General features: G+C 43.9%; 1 long non-coding RNA gene across 4 annotated transcripts in view; it reads right to left on the minus strand.

Annotated features, from left to right (window-relative positions):
- The window catches only part of LOC119151683, a 121,361-nt gene that overhangs the window by 34,571 nt on the left and 61,650 nt on the right, over positions 1-25,140 (minus strand). Inside the window, exon 1 of one of the 4 annotated variants that reach the window (XR_005105503.1) lies at positions 5,458-5,564. The exons of the other annotated variants lie outside the window; for them this stretch is intronic. This is a non-coding gene — a long non-coding RNA (uncharacterized LOC119151683). Of the gene's footprint in view, positions 1-5,457; positions 5,565-25,140 lie in introns of those variants that run through there. 4 annotated transcript variants of the gene reach the window in all.

Below are 25,140 nucleotides of genomic sequence, written 5' to 3' on the forward strand. Positions count from 1 at the left end.
CATTTTGGGGCTCAGGGCTGCACCCTGCTTATGGTGCTGCAGTGGTGGGAGGCGTCACGGGGGACACCCGACAGGCCTGGCATGACCACGCCGCATGGAGCACGAACATCCATAAACCTGCATCTGCTCTGTGGGGATGGTGACCCCGATGCAACGGGCTTTGTGCCGGTTAGCAAGGACGGCACACGAGGCTGTATGTTTCCCTGCCTGTGCCGGGGGGCCAGAGCCTACACTGGGGGGCCAGTGCACCGCACAAGATGCTGCAGGGTGCAACAAAATGGCAACGGGGAAAAATGTCAACATCATTTGGTCTTACTGCCTTCTTTATGTATCAATAGCGTTGAATATTACTATAGCTAAGGTAAGTATGGAGAAATCCATGGGGTTATACAGAGATGATGTGAGCCCTAGAGAAGTGCTGGTGAACATGTCAGCTATATGCCAGCCCCATCACTGCCTTAAATCAGCCCTTGCCTTGCCCGGTAACTGGGTATCTGTATTTGTTGCTCTGTGCAAAGAACATTCAAATCAGAACCACTGTCCTGGAAAAAAAATCTTTCCGATATAACAACTGATGATGTGAGCCCACGTCAGCGGTAGCCTCTTATTGACCGGTGGGGGTTTGGGATCAGGCCCTCCCCCGTGGTCATTTCCAGAGGCAATTATCCTGATAGCTCCTGCTTTGCCTTCTGTCACGTAGTGCGATTGCTCTGGGGCTGGCCAGGCTACCGTGCTCTCCTGGAAGCCATTTCCCTTCACTGAACTTTGATTGTGAGGGATAGGTTATTGTCCGGGGTTTGAAAAGGAGATTGTGCACCAACCCTTGCCAGGTCGAGTCACCGGCTCTTTTCATAGTCAAACCCAAACCAAAACGCGCTTTTCTCCTGATAGCCACATACGATTGCAATCTGTGCACACATGCTTGTTCATCTGAATATGGGAATATGCTGTGTGAGACTATCTGCTGAAAAACATCATATATTGCCCGCTGCTTCCAAGACTTAAGAGTCTGCACACGGGAAATAAAATCTTAGTTTTGCAGAAATGAGAGGAACTGTATTTTTTTTTACTTGACTTCGCCCCACTTAAAATAATGTTTTAGGTACAATATTAATGAAAAGCTACTGTCATAAAAGCAGAGTGTGGGTGTCAGCCAGTGTGATAGAGGTAATGTAAAAATCATAGAAAGTTGATGTGTGACATGTACTAGCCCTGTTACACAGGCTGTGCACGCACGTGCATGATATTCAGGATGCTGCCTTATCAGGTTTAATTATATTAGTACCCACTGCTCATCTATATCCTGTATAAAAGCAGCAAGGCAATCATTAGAAATAAGCGTTGCAAGGTAAAGCAGAGAGCAGAGCACAACAGCGGCTTCTCTCTTGCAGTTTGATTTGATATGCTTGCATAAACACATGTAAGACAATTCTTTATTGGTTTATTTGGGTAACAAACAACCAAAAAATCTCCCAAACCTGAAATAATTTGATTGCATTTTTCTGTAAAGGAAGAAGCTGAACTACTTATGGCTACAAAGACAGAGGAGATTGTATTAAAGGACTGTGAATCTAGACCTCTTTGTTGTGTTCGCAGGGATTTTCAGGGTGATTTAGTGTGGATTGATTTGCAGTTTATTCTGCAGCCATTGTTTGTAATGTGCTTTGCAAGCTCATGTACTCTGAACCTTAATTGTTCTAAATTAAACTATGGGGACCAGACAGAACACATTTCAATCAGAATTACAAAATATTGCACCAAATTCCTTTGGGATACATAATCTCTCACTATGTCTGCGGTGCTTGTATACATGGAGGAGTGAGAAAGCATATTTAGGAAGACATTTTACTATAATTTAATTTACCCTTTTCCATTGGTAAAGCAAACAAGGACGGGGATATTGGCAGACACAAGCAAGTGAAGTCGTTCTGAAGCTGCCTCACTGGTATTTTTCGTACCTTGCTTAAGCAACTGCTTGTGCATAATTCTCCCCACAGGGCTTGGCAGAGAGAAAAGCACTGCCAGCAGCGAGCGGCTGGGTACGGACTGGGATCACAATGACTTTGGCAGGGTAATAGAAGGTAATAAAAGCTTACTTGGACTAGCATGGGAGAAAGGAGCAATATAACTTGCATTGATTTGAGCAATTCTGGGAGAAAAAATCTCAGATATCAGTAGGGTTGGAGTCCTTTTAAGCCAATATGCCCTTAGTGAAAGAGCTCTGTAATATTTACTTGAAAAATACCTTTGTGTATCCTTGCTAAGACTGACCTGGCTCCTGGAAAGTTGGCAGCCAAAGAAAACTCTCTTTTCCCCCTTCTGTTTTTTTCTTCAGATAATTGCTTCCCCAGCTGAAGTTCCTCTAAAGAACTATGAAGAGGGATTTTGTGATAAAGAAGTTATAATACAGAAGATATCATTTGGGAGGAAAACACTTGGTGAGGATGAGAAAAAGTTTGAGAATGCAGGAGGGATGGCAAAAGCAGGGAGGGATTTTCAGGAAGAGCAGGTGATGCCATTGTAAACCCCACGGACACAGGGAAATGAGGGCTCAGGACAGCTCTGCCACTCAGAATGAGATGTCTGGCTGGCACAAAGCTCTTCTGCTTGGGATACGGCTCCAATAGAAGTTTCCTTTTCTTTTCAGGATTAGACTGGGTTAAAATTATAAAAGACCATTATTTTTGATGATTACCAGAAGACAATTCTTTCATGCCCCTGTCCCAACAAGGCAGAGGGAAGCTGCTCCAAACCCCCACAGGTATCTCAGCACCCCATGCCTGGCATGGGGTCATCATAATTTTAGGCTGAATTCTGCATTGCTCTTTGGACGATTTGAGCTGGGACCTCCCAGCAGTGGGGTATCTCAGCAGCTTTGGGGCAGAAGCAATGTCAGGAGGCCAGTCTGCCCTGGGCTGCACTCCAAGGAGACCACCTAAGCCTCCCTGGGGTGGGCAGAGGAGGAAAGAGGGGCTTCTCCAGCTCCTGGGGCAGGTGGTATAAGAGCTCCTGAGATGGTCTCTGAACAACAGTGAACTTCTGTGGCAGAAGTAAGGAGGGTAGTGTGGTGAAGGACAGAGACCAACAAGCCTTGGCCTCAACCAAGGGGTCAGGTGCTGTTTAAATGGCAGTCCTTGGAAGGCAACCTGATTTTGGGATTGGAATTCAAGTTTTTTTCCGAGCTCACAAGTATCAGTGCCTCTTCCTGTCACTTCCAGTCTAGAGAAATACGGATCAACTGAACAGCAGCTTGCCAAGCTCTGGAAAGTCACAAATGATTTGTCAGAGCTTTTTTGCTGGGAGGTCACTACGAGTGAGAGTGTATTTAGGCACCGTATGTGTCCCTATTTATCAACTGCACCTGTGCTTCCATGCCGAGCCTGAAACAAACCCGCTCATACTCAATTTAGCATAGCAGTCTGAATTAGTTAATTTTAGTCAGTCGGTGATTGTTATTGCTAAGATCCACCACTGTTCTGCATTGCACAGGCATTAAAATTAGTGTGAAGATTGACAGCCTTTTTCCAGAAAGAATAAAAGTATCTGCACATTCATGATGAATATAAACAGAAAGGTCAAGACTCAAAACCCAGAAGTCACCTATATAGTCTCCAAACAGTAGACTGTCTCATAAGGTCACAACTCATTTAAGCCCAATGCTTCCTGTGAATGCTCTGGCAGATGTACATAAGTGAATGGCTTATTTATCATCAAAGACTGAGTTCAAATATAACTTTATTGAACACACCAAGTTTTTGCTCGTGTTTTAATTTACCAAATTAAATTCAACAGTCTTGGAAGAATAGATTCAAATATTCAGACTGAGGTAATACTTGACTGAATACACTGTTCTCAGTGCTTCTAATGATCCTGCTCCTGTGTCAGTGGTTTTCAATCTCTTCAGTGTTTATATAGCTAAAATCTTCTGCTAGAGGTAGGGACCCTTATATTGAAAATTCAAGCCAATTGACAATAGGTTTGCTATCCTTGGTTATCTTTTTATAATGCTCTCATTCATAGTCCTTGGACCACAGGTAAAAAACCACCGACTGACTATTTACATAGACCTCCTTCCCACAGCACCTGAATATCCCAGTCACCATGGATTTATTTTTATTGCAATGATGAGAATGAGAAGAGTGCTATTTTTCTTGTTCCGAGTCCCTAAAGTGCAGAGACAGCGAGCTAAGATTTTAAAAACAAACAAACAGAAATCAAAGATTAGCTGCCCAAATCCATCCTTATGAGCCTATTTAATGTAAAAAAACACAGCAACTCTTGTTCACAATATTCATGGGCAGGCCAGGGTTCTTAGCGCCATTTATCCTTTCCACCAGTGATTTGATCTACTGAATCCTTATTCACAGCGTTATTATTTGTTCAGCATTGAGACCTGGCTTCTCAGCTTCTCAGAGTGCAAACCAAGACAGACAAGACGTGAATTGTAGGGGCAAAAATGAGTAAGAGCAGTCATTTAGAGCAGTAATAAGGTTAGCTCACCCAGACATTTTTGGATCGGTGCTAACTTCAAAAATGAAACTATATTAAAGTATTTGCTCACAAGCAAAGGCACCTTGTACATCTACCTAATTAGTCTTTGTGGAATCTCTATTGCAACAGTGCCTCAAAAATGTAAACAAAAAATGCTTTTGTTGCAACTGGCTTATCTAGACAGAGGCACGAATACAGCCAGCTACACTGAGAGAGACCTTCTATGAGCCCTGCTGGTAACTAGACGAGACAGTGATGTGGTGACCTAGAAGAAAGGATTTCAGTGGGTCCAGCACAGCGTATTTCCTATGTCAAGAACCCCAGCATCACACAACTGACAGCCTTGGCACAAAGGAAGAGGCTTCGTAGGCACAGGCATGGATTTGCCCATGCTAAATGCTGCTGAAACCCCACTTCCAAAGGACGTGCCGTATGTTCAGAGTGCCAATCCCAGCCCCACTGCAAGATGCATAGGACAATACGTGAGTAAACAAAATATATGCTGATTACAGAACTGCTTTCTTTTCTTTCCTGTAGTGTTGCCATTAGGACAGAAAGAGAAAAAATATTTTTGGGGAGAACAACTCGGCAGCTACAGTTTCTAAGTAAAGCTTATTATTTGTACAGCAAAAATCAAAACAACCTTTTATTTGTCACTGCAGGGAGAAGAAGAAATATGATTCCTGTCTCCCAGCTCTGTAATGTCCTATTCTTCAGCTGTGCATTTTGTCCAGTTGTGTCTTATCATGTTAGTGAAAGGAGGGTTTCTGCTCCTTTCTTTCTTTCTTTTCCCCCCATCTTTCTTTCTCTCTCTATCTCTTTTTTTTAATACCTCCCTGTTCTTGACCTGACCTCTTGCTCATGTAACATCTCAGTTTTTAAATGGTCATTCACTATCACCATTTCTTTTGGGAAACACGTTTCTAAGCCTAAGCATACAAGATTATAGCAGATTTCTTAGCTTACTGTGTAGTGTGTTTCCCATGTGATAGCTTCTCCTCAGGAAAGCTATTCTTTCATGCAGCCATAGCACCAGCATTGATCAGTGGAAAAGTTCAAGGCAGCAACTCATCAAGCACAGCTTCAATACTAGATTCCAGACAAGGTCTGCAATAAATAAGACCAGTAACAAAGCATCATATTTCCTCCTTACACAGAAAACCAACAGTGACACAGTTCTAAATTTCAGAATATAAGGACAATTTCTTCTCTGCATTGGAGCAAGATGAAAGCTGGAGGTATACTCCCTTTTAATATCAACTATCTTTAAGTAATCATGAATTTTTAGGATGTTAGTCTTTGAAGTGTGCTAGCATATCATTTTAAATGCACAGGTTCTTACTATATGGGATTTTTCAGTGCCTTCACTGAATAGGACTTTGCTGTTGGAACACCGTGATATTATTGAATATGAGTGTTTAGAATATATTATTCTGACCCCAGTGTTAGTTACTGCTTTTTATAAAATATAATAACGGTTCCAAGATGTCAATGTTAGCTAACAAAAAAAGAACAATCTAGTGCTGTAAGCAGATAGGAAAAAAATTCCAAATAGCAGTGCGATAAAAAAATATACACCCTATGAGGCCCTCACAGATTATTGCTATTGATTTCTTTCCTGGAGACGTGGAAATGTTACCAGATGGGGTGTTAGGCAGTAAGTGTGTGGGTGCAAACGCAGTTTATTGCTTGCTGTCTAGAAATCACTGAAAACCTTCACAATTCTGTTTGGCTATGTCACATAAAAAGGTAAATTTTTTGCCCTACACCAGTCCTTACAAAAAGCTACATGACATGCTATAGAAATGAGCATACAGTAAACTTGTCTCTAAGGAAAAAAAGATCAGCAAGGGAATTAAACACACACAGATACATGCACATGCTTCCCAGGGACCTTAAAATGTCTTACACATATTTGAGTATTTGTCCTCATCTTGGTCATATCCTTCCACTATGTTGATTTAAATTCATCTGAAAGACTAAATTGATTTATTTCATGGTTTTTCTCTTTTACTTCTGCCTGGAACATTGGGCTCTGTCCTGTATTTTATGCTTATGGAAGTGCTAATAAGATTTGCTGTAGGTTTCTAAAAGTCAGGTACTGAAGCTGGAGTATAATGCACAACTGTGTCTGACCCCCTCGGGGATGCACCCATTAAAAAAAAAAAGGCTGACCTTCTGTCACTTTCTTCCTCCTCCCTTTTAATGATTCCTTCTATATCCTTTTGAGAAGATCTTTACAGCCCTTTGACCCCTGTTAGAACAGGAAGACTTAAACAGCTAAAAGTACCCTCAATATCAGCAGTTGCCAACAGGAGCTCAAGAGGCTTTTTAGGAAATGCCAAAAGACAATAACCTACATTTTCAATGCATTTAGAGACCAGGTCCACATTCAATATTGTATAATTCCCCTTCCGTTTGCTTTGGCATAGCGCACGCTCGCGCTGAGCTGAGGCCTGACAGTACAAACACACATTCCCCTGGCAGCAAAGCTGCTGTTTTGGCAGCAAACCCATTTGTAACGGCAAAGCAGTGAATCTGTGCTAATTCTACATGTGATGATACTTCTTACTTAGCCTTCAGAAAAACAGAATTGTGGGCTTTGGAAGGATCAAGCAGCTCCAGCGTTGCTCTGGCAGCGATGCCCACCTCAGCCTCCCCTCCGCTGAAGCTCATGCCTTGCTATTTCTTGAACCTCGTAAAATGCTCCCCCACCCCGAGCCCAGCACGTGTCACTGTGCCTTGCGAAGGCAGGCAGCGCAGCAGCACAGCAGACCCAGGTCATGCCAGCTGACAAAAAGCTGAAACCAGCTTTTGCTGGTTCTCTGTGGATATTTCTCCGGTGGTGGGGAACAATTTGGCAATCTGCAGCAAAGCAGACCGGTGCTTACAGCTGGGTAACACCTCAGGCATAGGCAGGAGCATCCAGTGGGAGGAAGGCTAGAGGGGCTGGCTAGAACAATGCCAAGGTGAAACCAAGGGGGGAAAGCACCTTTGCAAACGATTGCTTAAGGAGGCTTGATCAGAGAATGCAAAGGAGTCTTTTCTTTGCACCTTACTGCAATATTGCAGATTCTTCCCTCTTTCTGTGGAAGAGCAGCCTCTGATTCTGCTCTGAGCCTCTGCTCAGACCAAGTCAAGCGGGAAGACTCACCTGAGCAGGGGGCTGATGAAATGGCCGGTGTTGAGCTGGGGCTGGGTGCTCAAAAGCAACGAAGTGACGGTGGAGTAAAAATCACCTGGAAGTTGCACGGACTATTATAATGGTATTATGCAATCTCACTGGCATCTCATTATATGTGTCATCAAATAAGGCATTATTAAAACACCAATTAAGCAGTGTGATATAGCCATCATTTTTAAAATTCAGGGAACAGTGTCCTGGGATAACGTATAGGTTAACAGAAACTGAGGCAAGTCCACTCAAGGGATGGGAAGGTAAGGGAGGAGCTGGAGCTGTGCTAAAATCAGCCTGACCCATCTCACTAAGAGTTTGCAAAATGTCCCCTGATACAACCAAGCCCCTGGCCTGTCAACACATCCAAGAAAGTCAAACTTAGACCGAGTAAATTAAGTGAACAACAGGGATGTGTAATAAAAATGTGTTTCAGGAAGGACAATTAAATAGAAACTTCTGTTTCTTTTGGTATCTCCCAAGACTGTGGTTAACATTCATTGCTCACAGCACATACTAACTTTGATAGCTCAAGCAGTTTTCCGCTAAAGTGACTCAAAAGAATTTATCTTGATGCAAGTGTGCCTGCATACTGCAGTGGAGTTCGGTCCCTTTTGCTGCTGAGAATGAAGATATTCTTTTAAGCATACAAAACAACTGTCTATGGACTGTTTGAGCAATTACAGTGTAGAGACTGAACTGCCATGGATGACCTTATTGGGTCATTTGTAGACCAGTAGGCTTGGAAAATTGATGAAACTAAGTCTTCATGGTAGAGATTTCAAAGACAGTAACAAGGAGATCCCTATATGAGTGATGTTCAAGCCCTATAAAATGAATGACCATGAATATAACTGGGAAATATCCCACATAAAGTGTGAACTGCCAGACAATGAGATATTTTAGATAAAATTCACTCTAAAGGAAAGAGAGCCTTCTGTTTACATGTTTGCATGACCTAGTGGACAATACAATAATAACCAAGTAGCCTTGGTGTCACAGTGACAAAGGATGAAACTTAGTCTAATATTTTCCATCAAAAAACTCCCACGAACTCAGAACACACACATGGCAGAGCGTCACTTCCTTCAGACCTCTGCAGACCCCGTGGTGGCCACGCAATAAATACAGCTACAGAAGTTATCTTTGTTACTCTTAAAAACAGCAAGTGAGATCAGGTATTTTCTCCTTTGTGAATTTGTAAATCTGGCCAAGAGCAGTAATTTTATAATTTCCAGTGAAAAAAGTAGCAGGCCCAAGAAAGGAGAGGAAAACAAAAAAAAAAGGTAAAATTTTCCTGCAAGCTTCGTGCTGCAGAAGAAAAATTAATCACAACACTGGTCTGATAAGCCTTGTAAGTCCCTGGCTCTTGCTTTGTCCTCTCTGAGGTGCCGTGTCCCGTGGGGACCAATTGTGTGGCTTAGAGTCCTTTTGCCTGGTGGCCTGTTGTGGAGTCTGTTGGACTATAACTCACAGCTGCTATTTCAGATACCTTTATTTTTGTTTGTTTGAATTTATTTCATCCACACTCATGTGCGCACGCACGAACACACACACATACATATACAAAAGCCTGGCTCTGCTTTTTCAAGAGGCCTGGAGTACCCAGGCGTTTCATTGTTTTTCATGCATTAGCTTCAGAGGGCTTCAGGAGCAGAGTAGTATTTATTTATGGATTAGATTGACAGAGTGCTCCCTACAAGTGCTCCAGATTCAGCTGTATTGAACTTGGTGCACTTACACTGGGGTCCTGATCCTGCAGAGCAAGGGGAACCCACCCCAGTGATGTCCTCAGTCCCGACGTTAAAGCTAAGAATATGTTTAAAGTGGTTGGGGACTGGAGCTCCAACCTCTAAATATCGCATGAAAATAAATGTCCTATGATTCTCACCAGCTCCTGAAGCTGTAAATCTTTTAAGTTTATCATGAAATATTAAATAAGTAAAGCCAACACTACAGTCAAGAATGGATCTGATACTCAAGTCAGACCTTCCAGCCAGCAATCTTCACGGGGTGCCTATTTGCATAAGCATTTAGAAATTATTAGTAATTAGGCATATTATAAAGCACTCGTTACCATTCAAAGTTTCTGAATTTGCATCAGTACTTCACTAACAAAGAGCCATCAAATCTCGGATTTCTACTAAGTACATAAATCTTGTGTATCAGAGAGACTAGGCTTCACACTAGCAAAAAGCCCCCAGCAGAAGCCGTTAGTCCCGTGTAACAGCAGTCGCTTGTTAATGAAACCCATCCTTTGAAGGAGTGATTTTAGAATTCTGCAATAGCCAATGAAAATTACATGCAAACATTATGGTCATTTGTTATCATTATAAATTGTGATAATGTCATGGCTGACTTACAAAGATGATGACCTGAAAGGCCATGACATTATGACATTACATTTTATCAATAATGAAAAATTGCTTCTTTTGCATGATTGTACCGGAGGTGAGCCAGGACCCCGGAAGGCTGCTGGCTCATGCAGACTGGTTTTAGCACTAGGGAGGAAAACAGACTGATAAAGAAGTATTTGGGGAAAATAAACAAACCAACTATAGCAAGACTAGAGACAGGAGAATATATTTACCTCACAGTATTTAATCGGAATTTCTGGAGGCCTGGATGATATATGTCTCGAAGGCGGCACAGGGGAGATTCACCCAGTGCAACGAGCTCACAGTGGGCTCCTTCCAGTACTTCAATGGCACAGTGAAAGCCTTGGGGACCAATGAAACCCTTAATAGAGGGGTTTAATGTTTTCAATGGCATTAACTGACAGTTCTGATTTGGTTGTTTTCTATTCCAGCCTCTCTCTCCGTTGCCTAGAATGCCCCTCTGCCACGTACCTCAGACAATCGGTTTTAAGCTGGATCTTAGTGATACACAGTGCCCTGAACTGTCTGCCAGGGAGCGGTGGGATGAATGGGCCATTATTCAGGGAAGTCATTAGAAACAAAAATGGCTTAGCTATTACCACTGGTACAAGTGCTGTAATTTGACAGCTGCTCCAACAGCCGAAAAACTGGAGTCCTGCAGGACATGCAGTTCTGCTGCGCACAAGACATGATTTCTCCCAACTGCACAGAAACCTCAGCTCTGAGATGAGCCTGGGCGGGTATTTACACCTGTAAGAACCTGTAAAGTCAAACCTCCAGCCTCACCATTGCCAGGGCACAGGAGAGCTGGACCCCTTAAGGAATGGCAGGAGGTGTGGTGACCTCCGCATACTTTGCAGCTCACTGGGACCCCTGAACCACTTAAGGGTACAGCTTGATCCCTTCTGCATCCTTCCCATGCAGCATTTCCTGCCTCCACTTCTGGAGCACAACGTATATCTGACAAGCATGAGACAGAGTCCCTCATCCATGCCTAGCCCTGACACACACTGCAAGGGGGACAGTGCTGCGCAGCCTCAGCACTGCCACGTGCTCTTTTCCCGGACCAGATAACAAATTACTCTCACAGACAGCCACTGAACTGCTAAAATCTCCTGCCTGCTCTTTCACTGTCAGAGCGTTAAATCCACAGCAAGATGTCCTAACAGCCACCCCTTGGCTCCTGCCCCATGTCCCACCATCACCTGCCCCAGGCAAAGCCCTGAGCAAACAGATGGGCTTTGCCCTACCCCTGGTGGTCCCGCTGGTGTGGGTCCTATGAGCAACAAAGGCAGAGGCTGCATGCTTCTTGGTTTGGAGTGAATAGGGGCTATAACCTGGGTGTAGACCCAACCCTAAATTCCTTAAGCCCCTGAAGTGACCACGCGGGGTGGGAAGGGGGGGGAGGCATTTAACAAGCAGGGATGCCTGCCTTGCAGCATCCCCTCTGCCAGCCCCACCATGCCCACCTGCATGGAACATGGTTTTACTCCACTCTAAGGTGGGTACGTTATATGTGTAAAGATGTGTACTTACTGTAACTGTTCTAAGAACGTCAGCCAAAAAAACATTGTTTATTTGCAGCAATATTTATGAGGACAGTTTTATGGTGAATATGAATAGAAATGCCCTAGTGATTCTCTTGCATGTGCCGATACAAAGATCAGAAAAAGAAAGTTGATCATTTTGTTTGTTGGTTTGCCAAGACTGTAATGTTTCAAGCAGGTCTATGAGGTGGCGGTTTCTCAGTAAACGAAGACATAATGTGGGTTATGTTTTGGTTTTTGGTGGGTTTTTTTGATCTTGAAAAATAGTTGGAAGCACTGCGGCACCTTGTCTGTTCTCAGCTACACTTACTCTCTCAGATAGCAGTAAAGATGGCAAACACTGTACTACACATGTATACCACAGGCTGAAATTCCTAAAATAAAGACTAGAAGAAGTCTAAAATCTTTACATTCAGGGGGCAAAGCACATTTTATTTTACTTTATTTTATTTTATTTTATTTTATTTTATTTTATTTTATTTTATTTTATTTTATCTTTTATAAAGGTATTTCATGGCAGGAATGTAAAAGACCTATTTATTTGACACTGTTTCCTCACAGTAATGGCTTCTGTACATGTTCTCTTGATGCCACCATTTCGAGCAATCTATGTGGAGATTAAAACAGTAGTACCTTATATCTGAAAAACATTACAGAAACTCTGCCTTAATTCTAGCGGAAAGGATGCTGGTGGCAGCAGTGTAAGACAGCTGCTTGCCAGCACATGGTGCAGGAGTAGAGAGAGAGAAAAGCTCGACCAGGTTTCACCTAAGCGGTTCACTTTTTGTGTGCATATGGGCTTCTGCTAGTGGTGTGAAATCCCAAGGCATCTGCCAAGACGTATTGCTTAATGTTCTCTGCTTTTCAAAGGTTCAGTAAGCAAAAGGGGTTATCCCGAGCAAGCTTCTATGACCATGACAGGAGCAAAACACCTCTGTGTATAAATTTGAAACCTTTAACCTTCTAACTGTCAAATTTCAATATTTCTGGTCACAGTGTTAAATGCACCCAGCAATTTTATTGAAAGAGTTTTCAGTGTATCCAGATGGAAAAATCAAAGTTTGCTTTTATATTTACACACTGTTAGTAAGTTGTTAAAAGAAGAATAAACCAAGGTGACTGCCAGCAATATTAGTGTAAGCTTTACAGCTTCAGCATAATAAAATAGCATCCCTATTTTCTCTGTAACCTGTGACGTACGCTCCAAATGACTTACTGCTACTGCTGCTTTAATATACCCTACGTCTTACTAATGATAAACAGGCTGTACTGTGTTGGGTCTGGGTTTCACTCTAGACAGAAAGGAATACAGGAAAAAGATGAGATGGTATAAAATCTCACCTTAAAAAACCCCAACTTTAAGCCAAAATCTAGTTTCCAAGTCCTAATATCTGTGCTTATCTATTTATTTTTGGTTGGTACTTTTTGCCTTTGCATCTACAAAGGGTGTGACTGCCACTGATAGACACAGTGATTGTCCATTGCCCTACCTAGAGATGCCCTTACATTTTGGTATCTTTTCCCACTCTGTCCATTTTTGTGCATGAATCCTTTATCATTCCATCACAAAGACCTTTATGACAGCAGACAGGTGAAAGAAAGAATGGCTTTAGAAAGCCATTTTCCTTTCAAACAGTAAGTAAATATTATCAGTGATATGTGCGACAGCGATGGTGAAGCCTGACATGGAGCCATCTCTGCCAGGGGAATCGTTTGGCTCCTGCTCCCTTCAGTGCAGCCACCACCAGGAATCCCCAGGGAGTGTTGGGGATGACATTTATTAAGCCTCTACAAAGCAAAACCTTCTGAAATGCCACCATTGGCAACAGTTATGACTGCAGGGGCTGCTCCCTGTGAGTGCCTCGCAGGCAGGGCACATGCAGAAGCCCAGTCTGCTCTCTCGGTGGCCCCAGGGATGGCTGCTGCCCACCCAGCACGGTGCAGCCGCTGAAGGCTGAGCAGCCCTCGCAAGGCTGCCTGCCTTGTGCTCCTAAGCCACGTACAAGTCAGGGTTGAACATTTGTCATTAAGTCCTGCTGCCAAGAAGAAAATTTATTCTGGGGCAATGGGAAGATTACAATCCAGCTTCTGATCTGCCACGATCCCATTTTACACTGGAGTGACTGTTGGCTTGAGTCAAGTTACGGTGCTTTATGTGGAGTAGATGTAACCAGAATAAGGCTTTAAGCACCTATTTCTTCGGCAGAGGCGTCTCTGCCTCTGGCTCACAAGGACAACAGGGTGGCAGTACCGGCTTCTCTCAGGACCAGTGAGCAGGGACCCGTTGCTAAATGGCCCAGCTTTTTCAGAGGTGAAAGTTGCAGCACAAGGCACTTTTGGAGGGGAACATTTTCTTGCGTTGCCAGTGCAGATATTTTGTGAGCGGGTGATGCAGAGAGCCCTGAGCGCCAGAGATTTGCTGAGCCCAGATACACAGCCCCAGGCACATTTCTCCTCCCCTCCTAACGAAACCATCGTGGGCATTTCTGCCTCTGAGCTGCAAGGGGATCACCAGCACAAGAGCTTTGTGTGTCGGAAGCTCAGTCCCCTCCTCAGCTCCACATGGATACTGCACCGGCATGTGCAATCAGGGTCTGCCTGCAGCATCACTTCAGAACTGATTCCCAGGAGCCAGACTTTTAACTAAAAGGGCAGCAGAGGACAGGAAAGCAGCCAGTTCTCCTCTGCTAAACACAGAGGAAGGTGTTTCTCCGAGTGGGTGCCCTCCCTCCTTGGCTGGGTGCAGGAAGGCTCCATCTGCTCTCCGCTGCGTCCCCCAGGATACTGCGCTCCTCCCTGAGGCACATTAATCTGAGCTGAAGGAGCCTCTAAATGCAGCAGGATATGTTTACTGGTGAGCAGTCTTAGCTGTATGTATTTCTCAGGGCTGTCTCACGTGTCCTGGAGGCTCAGCCCTGGCTGGGGGCCACATCATGGGAGGTCAGGCTTTGCACAGCGGTGCTCAGGAGAGCCCTGAGCAAGGGGATCACCCATGTGCTGAACAGCTTTACGGGAGCCCTGCAAGGGCACAGTCAAGCTGTTCTGCCCACACGGACAGAAATGCAGTCCCCACCTGCTTCTCTAGGGACAGGGGTGTTTAATTTATTTAAAGGAGGCGCTGGCAGCTGGGAAAAGGTGTCTCACTGCCCTTTGACCTGTGACTTGTCTTGAAGAGAATGGGATGTCAAAATGCTCCTGCTCTGAAGATGCAGACAGCAGCAGCTACTGGAGCCAAGATGTTTAAATTCACTTGTTAAACTAGTGATGATTTCCACAGCGTTGATAGAAAAAGGCAAAAATGTGGCAATTGCACCTACATTTGCTCCATTTCATGTGGAGTTACTGGGCAACAGCTCACATAGCTCCTGCCTGCTGGGGTGGGACCTCCCGCTTCACTCCTCTGCCAGTCCCTGATGGGGGCCATAGTTTTGCTAGGAAATACTTGCAGCCTTATTGGATTTCACACAGCTCAAAATGTCAGCACAACCTGAAAATCAACAATTCTGCCATTCTGATCAGAAAAAAAAGATGGTGAGGTGTGCCCTTAGTGTCTTAAAATGCAGAGAGGTCTCATACTGAAAAAAATAAAACCAAGTGCAAAGAAATGGTAGTTCTGTCCACATGACACACTAGAGCCATTTAGTCTTAATAGTCCTTTAAAACACACTATCCAAAAAGGTATTTGGAGTTCTTATCACATTTAAGAACTTGCTTAAAACATTTCTGGCTTTATCTGCAATCCATTACTAATTGCAATCAGTTTAGTTTGTTGAAAAGCAGGAACTGGAGCCTGCAGAAAGTCCTTGGGTTTAGCAACATTTTCTAAATGCATTGTGACAGTGAAAAATAAACTTCATAAATGGTTGTCCAGTGCCTATTTATTCACTAAGAGTTATAATGAAATTCAGGCCTTTTAGTCCTAAAAGTCTTCACCACAAAATGCACACACTGATTACAAGCAGCACTGCAAACAGGTATGAGTGTTTCCCACATAGGAAAACACGTGCTAATGGCCGGGAGGAAGGAGATGAGATCTATTCCACGCTTTTCCACGACGCATGGGGTGACATTGAAAGGGTCACTGAAGCTCTGTGCACCTTCTGTTTGCTGCCTGTAAAACAGCAGCACTGAGGATGACTTTCAAAACATGCCACGGGATCAAAGAAGTGGTGCTGTTTTGCAGCCTCTAACTTTGTACTTTTCTAGGGACAGGACTTCTGCTGTTGCTGCTCTTGCTTTCAAAACATACAATAATCTCAGTTTGGTCAAGTAACAATCAAATACTCTAATTTTAACCATTAAATCAATAGTCATGAAAATGGCCCTGGCTCATTATAGCTTTCTTATGGAGTTCTCAAAGAGATAAGGATAACAGCAGAACATTGAAACTAGAGTGGATAAAGTTCTAACTGTAAAAAAGATGCAGGACAGTTTTTGTGACTAAATATTGCTGATTTATGACTCTGAAATCACATTCCCTGTTTGCAAGTGTTTAGGCAGATACTCGTGTATTCCTCAAACCATTTCCTTAGTTTTAAAACTTTCTCAGTTTCAGCTGAAATGATTGCTTGGTGTTCAACTGCTGTGTTGTGGCTAAAATCTTAATTATACAGTGGGAGGCAAGGAACAATCACATGTTTGTGTTGTGGAACCAGCACAAACACAGCCTAAGCCAAAACCCCATATCCACCAGGCACTGGGTCAAAGCCATAACTAATAAAAGAACAGTTGGTGCAAGCAACCCAGGGACAAGCTGTGGCTGAAATGTATATAAAATATTATGGAAATATTTAGAAATAACCATTTCCATTCTGCGTATCCACAAAGATGCTGGTCAGCTCTGTTTCCATAGCAAAGAAACACTACATTACAGAACATTACATGTTCTATACCATTAGAGCCACCTGAACTTTGAAGACGAAGAGTGCCTGTCTTCACAGTGGACCTGTGATTGCTGGGAGTTCCTTCAGCATCCCCTGAAATTGCTGACATTTGGCTCATTTGTGCTGCTTCTATTCAATTGTTGTCTGTGTGATTCAATTTACCATTTAGAGCCATTACCGTGTGTCATGAACTTTCTTAATCTGAAATGCGAGAATCTTCTCTTAAATACAGGGCTGCTGAGAGGGAGGTGTTGTGGGGGCAGGTCCCACAGGACCCAGCGAGGGGAAGGAGGTGGAGAGACCTGACGAGCTATCCTGGCATCACTTCCTCCTCCTACCTCACTGTTGCCTTCCCTCCCCACTGCCCCACTTGTGTCATTCCCCTGCAGTTCACATCTGGAGCCCTGTGGCATCTGGTATGGAGGTAGGGACCTACGAGGTACACGGGTGCTTTTCCCTACAAGGATGAGTCAAAGTTGTGTTTATCACCAGATACAGTGTTCTGGCTTGCAGCTGAAACGTGGAAAAAATTAAGAATACTATTTCACTCCTTCTGTGATCTGTCTCCCTGCTCTGTAGCAATATTAGCAATAAACAACACGAAAAACTATCAGCGGAGGAAATTTCCGGGCTTGATTAATGCTGTTTGTCAGTTCAGCTGGGCGATGCGTAGCTGCGTGGCGGTGAGCCTCGGAGCACCATCCTTCAGGCGAGGCTGAAGGGGCTGTAAACAAGCTATGAAAGTTTAATGACATTCAAATAGCGGAATGACTCCTCAAATGGTATAGTGGCTAGGAATTGTCCTGTACAGCTTTTGTAAAGAATTCACAGGGTTAATGACTAAAGAATGGAGTTCTGGTAATCAATATAGTCCTCTGGCTCTATTGATTGGAATCGCCTGCTTATTTTGCAGCTAAGATTTTTTAGCCCATTCAGAGCAAAGACACCCTAGGGGACTGTTAAGTAAATAGGCATTTAAGACTTTTTCGTTGCTAAGAAAGTAGTTAATTATTATTAGTGCTTAAAAGTCTCAATTTAGACAGAACATCCCAATGAACATCATGATTTTGCTAGTTTTCTGTATGCTTTATGCAAATTCACATGTATTGGCAGCTGTTTAGAAGCGTGCACCTACTGGGCTGGGCAAGGTGCCGAGGGATGCTTCAACCCAGGAAGGGCTGAAGGCACTTTGCAGGGGACCTTTATGTAGAAAATGATCAGGTCCTCCAGGCAGGTTTGGTATTTGTAGGGTGACGACTGCTAAACACCGCAAATATGCCAAGGAATCATTGCTGATCTTTTGCTGAAAGATGACCTTCAAAGAGGTTGAGGAAGATGAACTCCTCAAAAGGGACCTGGGCTTTCCACACACATGTTCTTCCCCAAAGTGCTTCACAAAACTTTCTGTTTCGCCATACACATAAAGACTTTCTGCTGCTGCCACTGTTTTTGCAGGCCAGATACGCAGAGGATCATCACATCACCTAAGGCAGGTACCAGTACAGAGGACTGTGACAGAGCAGGGCAAACCACAAACGCCCCTTCCCTGGTGAGCAGCACAGCCCACAGCCTCCGAAAGCAGCTGGTAAAGCTGGCAGAGCATTTGCTTTAGCAGATTTCTGTGAACAGAGGGATCTCAAAAATCAAGCCTGCAGTTACACATCTTTAACCAGGGATGTGAACCGTACGGTCAGACCAAGCTCACGCTCGGCTGCAGAGCTTAGGAGCTGGCTGCAACCTCGGCCACACATCTGGCCCTCGGACCAACCAACGCTGTCAGGTCCTGTAAGATCTCCACTGTTTGCACAGTAGAACTGGAATCACTATTATTAATATTCTTTTCTTACTGCCACATAAATGTTAACTCCTTTTTGCCCCTTTTTTCATGTTAAACCAACAGCTGCTCCTTGCTGAGCAGGAGTGCGGAACGGCGCTTCCCCGCTGAACGGCAGGTTACAACAGAGCTGCTTTGCATATTGATGCCACTCTGATTTCCTTTGCTCTTTGCTTGCTCAACCATTTTTGCTTGTTACACTTAAAGAACCCAGTGGATCAGAGAAAAGATGTCCATTTGGGACTGCGAGCATAGATGATGTTTTTCATCCACCTTAAAAATTAATTATCATAGCTGCTTGCTAGTACGGGCATTTGATAAAAACACAGAGATTATGCACCAGTCAACAAGCACTTACTCACCAGCTGAGACATTAAGAAAACATCAAATTTCATATATGATCCAATTAACAGGTTTTTTCCCCGTCAATGATTTCCTACGTACTTAGGCTATTGTATACAATTTGGTAATACGTGGAAGTATTCATCATGCTTGCATTCCCTGACACTAATCCTGTTTGTAGATTCTCCTCGCTTTCCCCTTCCTAGGATTTAGAGTGGCGATTCCTGACTGCAGCCTGTGCAGAGCAATGGCTGGGTTTTAGCCACAAGTGATGTTGCAAATCCATAAAGTGATAGAGGCAGAAAGGCAGCTGTGTTCCTAGATCTGGACACATCTTAATTTTGTCCCTACCTTGTACAACCATGCCCACAGTACCTTTGCTGAATGTCACTCTCCATCCTTGTTGGACTGTTTACCAACACCTGGAAACCTCCACTCCTTTGGTCTAGCTCCTAAGTGAGGTATTTGTCCAAATACAAGCCCCAAATCTGAATTTAAATCTCAACCCAAATCTGTTTCTCTCAAAAATCCTGATAAATGAATTTGGAAGGTTTCGACACACCTAAAGAGCAGCCCCTCGTTCTGGTTACTGCTGAGGTCTGCCCTGTGCCTGTGTCGGGAACACGAGCAAGCAGGTCTGAGATAACTGGTGGGACAAAGGTTTACCTAAAAGGGAATGGTTGTGATGACTGCATAATGATATCCACGGTGGGTGAAAGACCTGAAAATCATTGCAGGTCTAATGTAGGTGATCATTAGACAGAGCTGTGTTTCCCAGGATTTCAGCCAGTTTGCAGTTGATTTCAGGGCAGCTTGCAGAGTCGTCTTTGCTGTAGCTTTACATATTACTGAATACCATGAGGCTCAAGTGGGGCAAAATGGAAGGAAGAGAAAATAATGGGTTTCTCAAGAGTTTCTGAACCTTAGGGGAGAATCAGATTGGGAAGACAAATGGGAGGGAGCCAACCCTGATTTTGTTTCCACTGTGGAATGTTCTTAAAAATTACAAACGAAAGCTACATAGCACTTTGTACAACAAAGTCTTTTACCGTGAATAATGAAGATTCACTGTAACCTTTTGAGAAATTTTGTAGGGAAAAATCCCACATGATTACAGATGGAGGAAGGAATCTAAAACTTGACAGGCTTTCTATTCTAACTTACTTAGTTTCTTAGTGGTCTTTTGATTAAAAAAAAAAAAAAAAAGAAGGTTCAGAAGCATTTCTTTTTGAATAAGACACAGAATTTGACCCCAAAAGGTTTTGATTTCTTTTTAGAATTTTTTCTTTTTTAATCATCAGTGAAGAAAAATAATCTGATTTGATATGCAGTGTAAAGACCTATTGTGCATTGCTGGGAATGTGATGCTGAAGAAATAGCTATAAAAACTGTGTGTTGATATTAGACGTGTAGTCATTAAGGTGAAAAAGAAAGGTCCGAAGCTATGGAATTAATGCAATATTGCTCAAGGACTACATTAAAATATAAATTTTTTTTCAGTTTGCAGTTTTAACTTTGCTGAATCCATCTCTTTTTATCCTCTGGGTACCTTTCCCCTCCTTCTCTCTCTTTCTTTTTTTTTTTTTTTTTTAAATTTTTCCCTAGCTTTTCACTAAAACCTGTGGGATCTCCCTCAGGTATGGAGTCAGAGGACATTTTGGACTGCCAGGTAAGGTAACATTTACCTTGGGGCCCTGTAGAAGTCCAGGCTTTGCAGGGCCATAGAGGGAAGGATGCCATGTCCTGTGAGGGAGGCGACGTGAGGATCCTCCGCTCAGACTTTTTGCACAATTTACTTGTTTATTCAAGGAAGAAACTACTGATATCAAGTCGGGTTAATTTTCTAATGGCCACATGCACCAGGTGTAAAGTCACGAATGAAAAAAAAAAAAGGAAGAAAAAAAGAACCCCCAGAATATGGGGAAATCTTTGATGTGTGGTTTGTCTTCTGTTTTCCAAGATGACAGGTCTGGGTTATTAAGCTGGCTCTGTCCTATGAGAAATGTTATTTGCCTAAAAATCAGAAAAGACGCTCCCTTTCTATGGCCAACTGAAGTCCCATGCCAGCACAGCCAACCGTGCAGACCGGGGCCACCTCTGGTCCCTAGCAGCCCGTGGTGGTAAGAGTATCACACGGAGCGACCCTTTCCCACCTGTCATGAAAATCGTGGCTATTTCTATTTTGCATTGAAAATAGTGTTAAGCTTCTGAGCACCAAAGTTCTCTTCCAGGCACTGCCAGAGATTCACTGTGTGACTGTCCTGTCCCCAGACTCTTTTTATTTCTATTTCTCAGTCTGTGTAACAGGGACAATGACACTAGCCCATCTTAAAAAGTCTTTTGAGACGCCCAAACAAAAAGCAAAAATACTCATCATTGAGAAGTAGGTGATATAAGATGATGATATTTTAATAGAAATATCTTCCTCCAGTAGATATGGAAACCGTATCTTTATGGTTTGGTTATTTACCATGGTTTGTATGAATTATAGGGCAGTCATCTTATACGTTGGTATTCAAAGTAATGCAACATACTTACTAGAAATCCACCTAAGCAATTACTTTTCTGATCTATTGCCAGATTCCTTTCGTATCAGCTGCAGTGGCTTGCAAAACCTAACAAATAACATTTTACATAGGCTTGTAGTCTATATTCAATTTTATCTGATTATTTTTAGCACAGTGATTTGAGAATCCAAATTACAGCTAAGAAAATGGAAAATTCATTTTCCAACAATGCCTTAAGCTTCACTAGCATTTTAGAGTAGAACATTTCTGTGATGGCCTTTGATTCAATCCAGGCTGAACGAAAGACATTTCATCACCACAGAATGCATTTCTTTATTTGCCTTGGATCTATGATTCTGTCAGTATTGAGAGAAAAGAAAAATCAATGCTGCACTATAAACCTCGGGCAGCGCCTGGCCAACGTGGTCAGCATGGTGTGAGCAAAGGAAATGGCAGGGGAAAAAAATTGACCGCTCAGCAATGTGTGGCACAGTAACGGACAAAGCTCTGGGCTAATAACAGCTTGCAATTACACATGGAAAGCCAAAGCTTGTAGGGCATTCAGTACGAAGGGGATGTAATACAATTTATTGAACCACCGGTTAGAGTTCTGCAGCTTCGCAATATAAAAAAAAAAAAGAAAAAAAAAAGAGCTGTGGACCTGTACTGCTTAAAAGACAGACTTATATGGTGCCAGCAGGGGAAGGAGACTTGAAGAAAGCAGAAAGCCCTTCCTTTTTATGTCTTGGATAGTGAGCAAGTGGCAGAATGCAGCCTATTTATGCTTTCTAAAAATACACCAGGCAAGCTTAAAGGGACAGCCCGCGCCACCGCTGCCAGTGCCCCGGCTGCCACTATGGACACCTGCACACACGCATGCACCCTGCGCGCTGGAGTAACCAGGCTCTGCATTTTAATTCCTTATCCATACTGCATCTACACAGACTGCATGCTGTATGTCCTGCCATTCTGGAAGAGGGGGAGATGTGGCATGACAAAAATCTTTGCTCGGATACAGTTATTTACCTGAGAGCAGCAAGGTGTTTTTGCAGGAGAAAGTATAAAATTAAAATACCGGTAGAACAGAAGTAAAAATCTTGAGCTGAAAAGTGAAGTCATTGATAAGCATGGTTTTGAACAATAGACAGAAATGAAAACTTTTAGTTGAAAGTCGGTGTTTGATGGTGATCAAAGGAGGTGGCAGCATTTTTGTGTAGGTCTGGCTGCAGCAGTGAAGGTCAGTGCTGCACCGGAGGCTGAGCCCCTCCTGCCTCTCCATGGTGCCCTTTGCCAGGTGGGACAGCTGGGGACACTGTGGCCACTGCTCACAGGTGAGGCGCAGCCTCAGCCCCAGGCACCGGCTCTGCTGGGCTTTGTGCACCCCCCAAGGAGGAGCAGGTTTTGTTAGGTGTAAGTGGTTATAGAGCAGTCTTGGGGAAATATTGCAATCTGCACACCATGTGTTGATATTTATTTGTGCTTTCAGGGATAAATTATGCTCTGCAGATGGTGACAAAAAGTTTTGTCGCTTGGTTGCACAAAGACAGGAGTAGTCCTACAGCCAGAGGTGCCCAGTACTGCCCAGGCTTGGCTGAAGCCCTGGTGCTGGCAGGGCTGGGCCCCACTGGGAGAGCTCCACTGCCTTCAGGGAGCAGCGGTGGCAGCATCCACTTGGGGATCCTAGAGAGCCCTTGGTGTGACTGGGGCAGAGCGTGCCTTGGAGAAACCTCTGCACCATACAGGCTTGGAGCTTTTTCTGCCCGTATTTGCAGAAATGCACACCTACCAAAGAACAGAGTATCTCTTAGTATCAGTTTTGGGCATTTGATGTAATTGCTGCCAATACAGTAGCAGGTTGCTCAAAGCCATGACTTAGAGTTAGGATCCATCTTTCCCCCAGAGTTTGTAAATACAGCAGGAATTGTAATACCCAACTGCCGGATCCTACGCTTCCCAGGGGACCCTGATCTTTGCAGTGTCATGTGGGTCTTGCGATTGCCTGACCCCATTCAAACATATTGCTAAGAAATGTTGTTGAATTTTTGGCTGATGTTGAATTCGTAAGTACTACAACGACAGGGTAAAACATGCATTGAGAGCAACTGGAATAACAGCCACAATGTGGCTAATTATTTTGCATTCTTTATTGAAGACATCAAGCTCTCCTCACAGTGCATTACAGCTACAAGACTCCTCACCCTCAGTAATAAGCAACAGAGGCAGATTTTTCTCTGTTGTGACCAGAAGAATCTGGCAACCTGTGTAACTGTTGGGTGCTACGCCCCTGAGAATCTTGTCCAGAGATATTTTTATCTAAAATTTCATTTCTAGAATACCAGCCTAAATATTTCACCCCTTCATATTTTCACATCCGCCTCTTCCCTTCAATGCAATTTACAGCTCCGATCTTGCACCGTGGGGCCACTTCTGTAGGCTCCCCTTGCATGGGAGGCAGGTTGCTGCCTGCACATCACCTTCGATGATAAAACACCAGCGTTACCACGTGAGAGGATATGGTGCACCTTCTGTGACAGTCATGGCAGAGCCCCCAGTAACTCTGTTCCCTGCATGATAAAAGTAGCCTCATGCCAAGCACTGAAGTCACTCAGCAAATCCCTCGCCCCTTATCGTAATTAAGTCCCTCTCGATGACATGGAGCAAGAGATAAGGGATTTGTATTTGAGACGTGAAGAAATCACTAGCATGAGGTGGTGCCAGGGATGGGGGCCGTGGTGCAGGATGCCCTGGTTAGCGTGGTGCTGCCAGCAGCCCTGGCGCAGGGGGAGCCCCTCGCTGGTGACTTTTCTTTTGCAGCCACAGGGATGGGGGAGGAGGATGCAAGTGCTGACCATTCCCAATGTCACCTGCAGAGAGCCATTAGCCCGCTCAGCCCTCTATTCCTACATGCTGAATCAAATTAATCTAACAAAAACAGATGACCTGTGAGCTCAGCCTGCCTTGCAGCAAAGTCAAATGGGAGCGAGGGGCAGCGGCGGTGAGCGAGGCAGGGAGGACCGCGCTGTGCCTGCAGCCCCTCGCTGTGGCCTCCCGTGGATCTCCCTCCCTTGCTGGCTGTCACTTCCACGCACCTCAGCCACCTCTCCCTCCGCAGCCAGACTAACCCTCTGTTGTCTACCTTGGTCTGGCTGTGTGCTACCCCCTCCATTACACACATCCACACACACACACACACAGAGCTGCTGACCTAGAGGTGTTAGCCACTCCGCAGCTGCCGTTCTTCTCACATTAATCTATAGGAATCAATGGACATTTCATTAGAGTAATCAAGTGTGGATGCATCCCGCATTTATATCCTGCGTCTTCCCCCCTCCCCCCAACTGCTTTCACAGGCTAATTGGTCCTACAGCAAAGACTACGTGGATATTTTTCCCTACAGATGAGTGTCAAGAGCTGTTTTTTACTGCTGGTTGAAATACCTATCAATAGGGAGGTAGTATAAAAGCCTTCACCCATCAGGCTGTGTTGCTGATGCTAATACATTATGCACCCTCCGTTCCCACACACCCGACTCCCTCCGTTACACCTTTATCCCATACGACTGCCTCATTTATGTTTACTTTGATAAGAGAATTAACCCACTGCATTTTCCTTTTCAAAAGAAGAGCGCAAGAATTAATACTCCTGATTCAGTTCACAACACATTGAGGAAATTTCTTACATATTCATATTTCACCAATAACCTTGTTATTTTCAGTCAAATCTCTTCACTGTGCTTGCCATGGTATCTTATTATTTCCTCTGCTATTTTGTGGGTAGTATGTGTATTGGTATACAAGGAACCCTTGTGAAAGGTATCAGCACCAGCATTGTTTCCAGCACCCTTTGTTGTCTGGGGGGGGTGGTGCTCTCCTCTCTGCTCACCTCCACAAAGACAGCAGAGGTTTAACAGGGCACAGGGGGGCTGAGAAAGGTCACAGGAGCTGCTGTCCCTGAAATGTGCATGTGACAGGAGGCGGGTGACC

Source organism: Falco rusticolus, chromosome 7, assembly GCF_015220075.1.
Source record: "Falco rusticolus isolate bFalRus1 chromosome 7, bFalRus1.pri, whole genome shotgun sequence".
Lineage (NCBI taxonomy): Eukaryota > Metazoa > Chordata > Aves > Falconiformes > Falconidae > Falco > Falco rusticolus.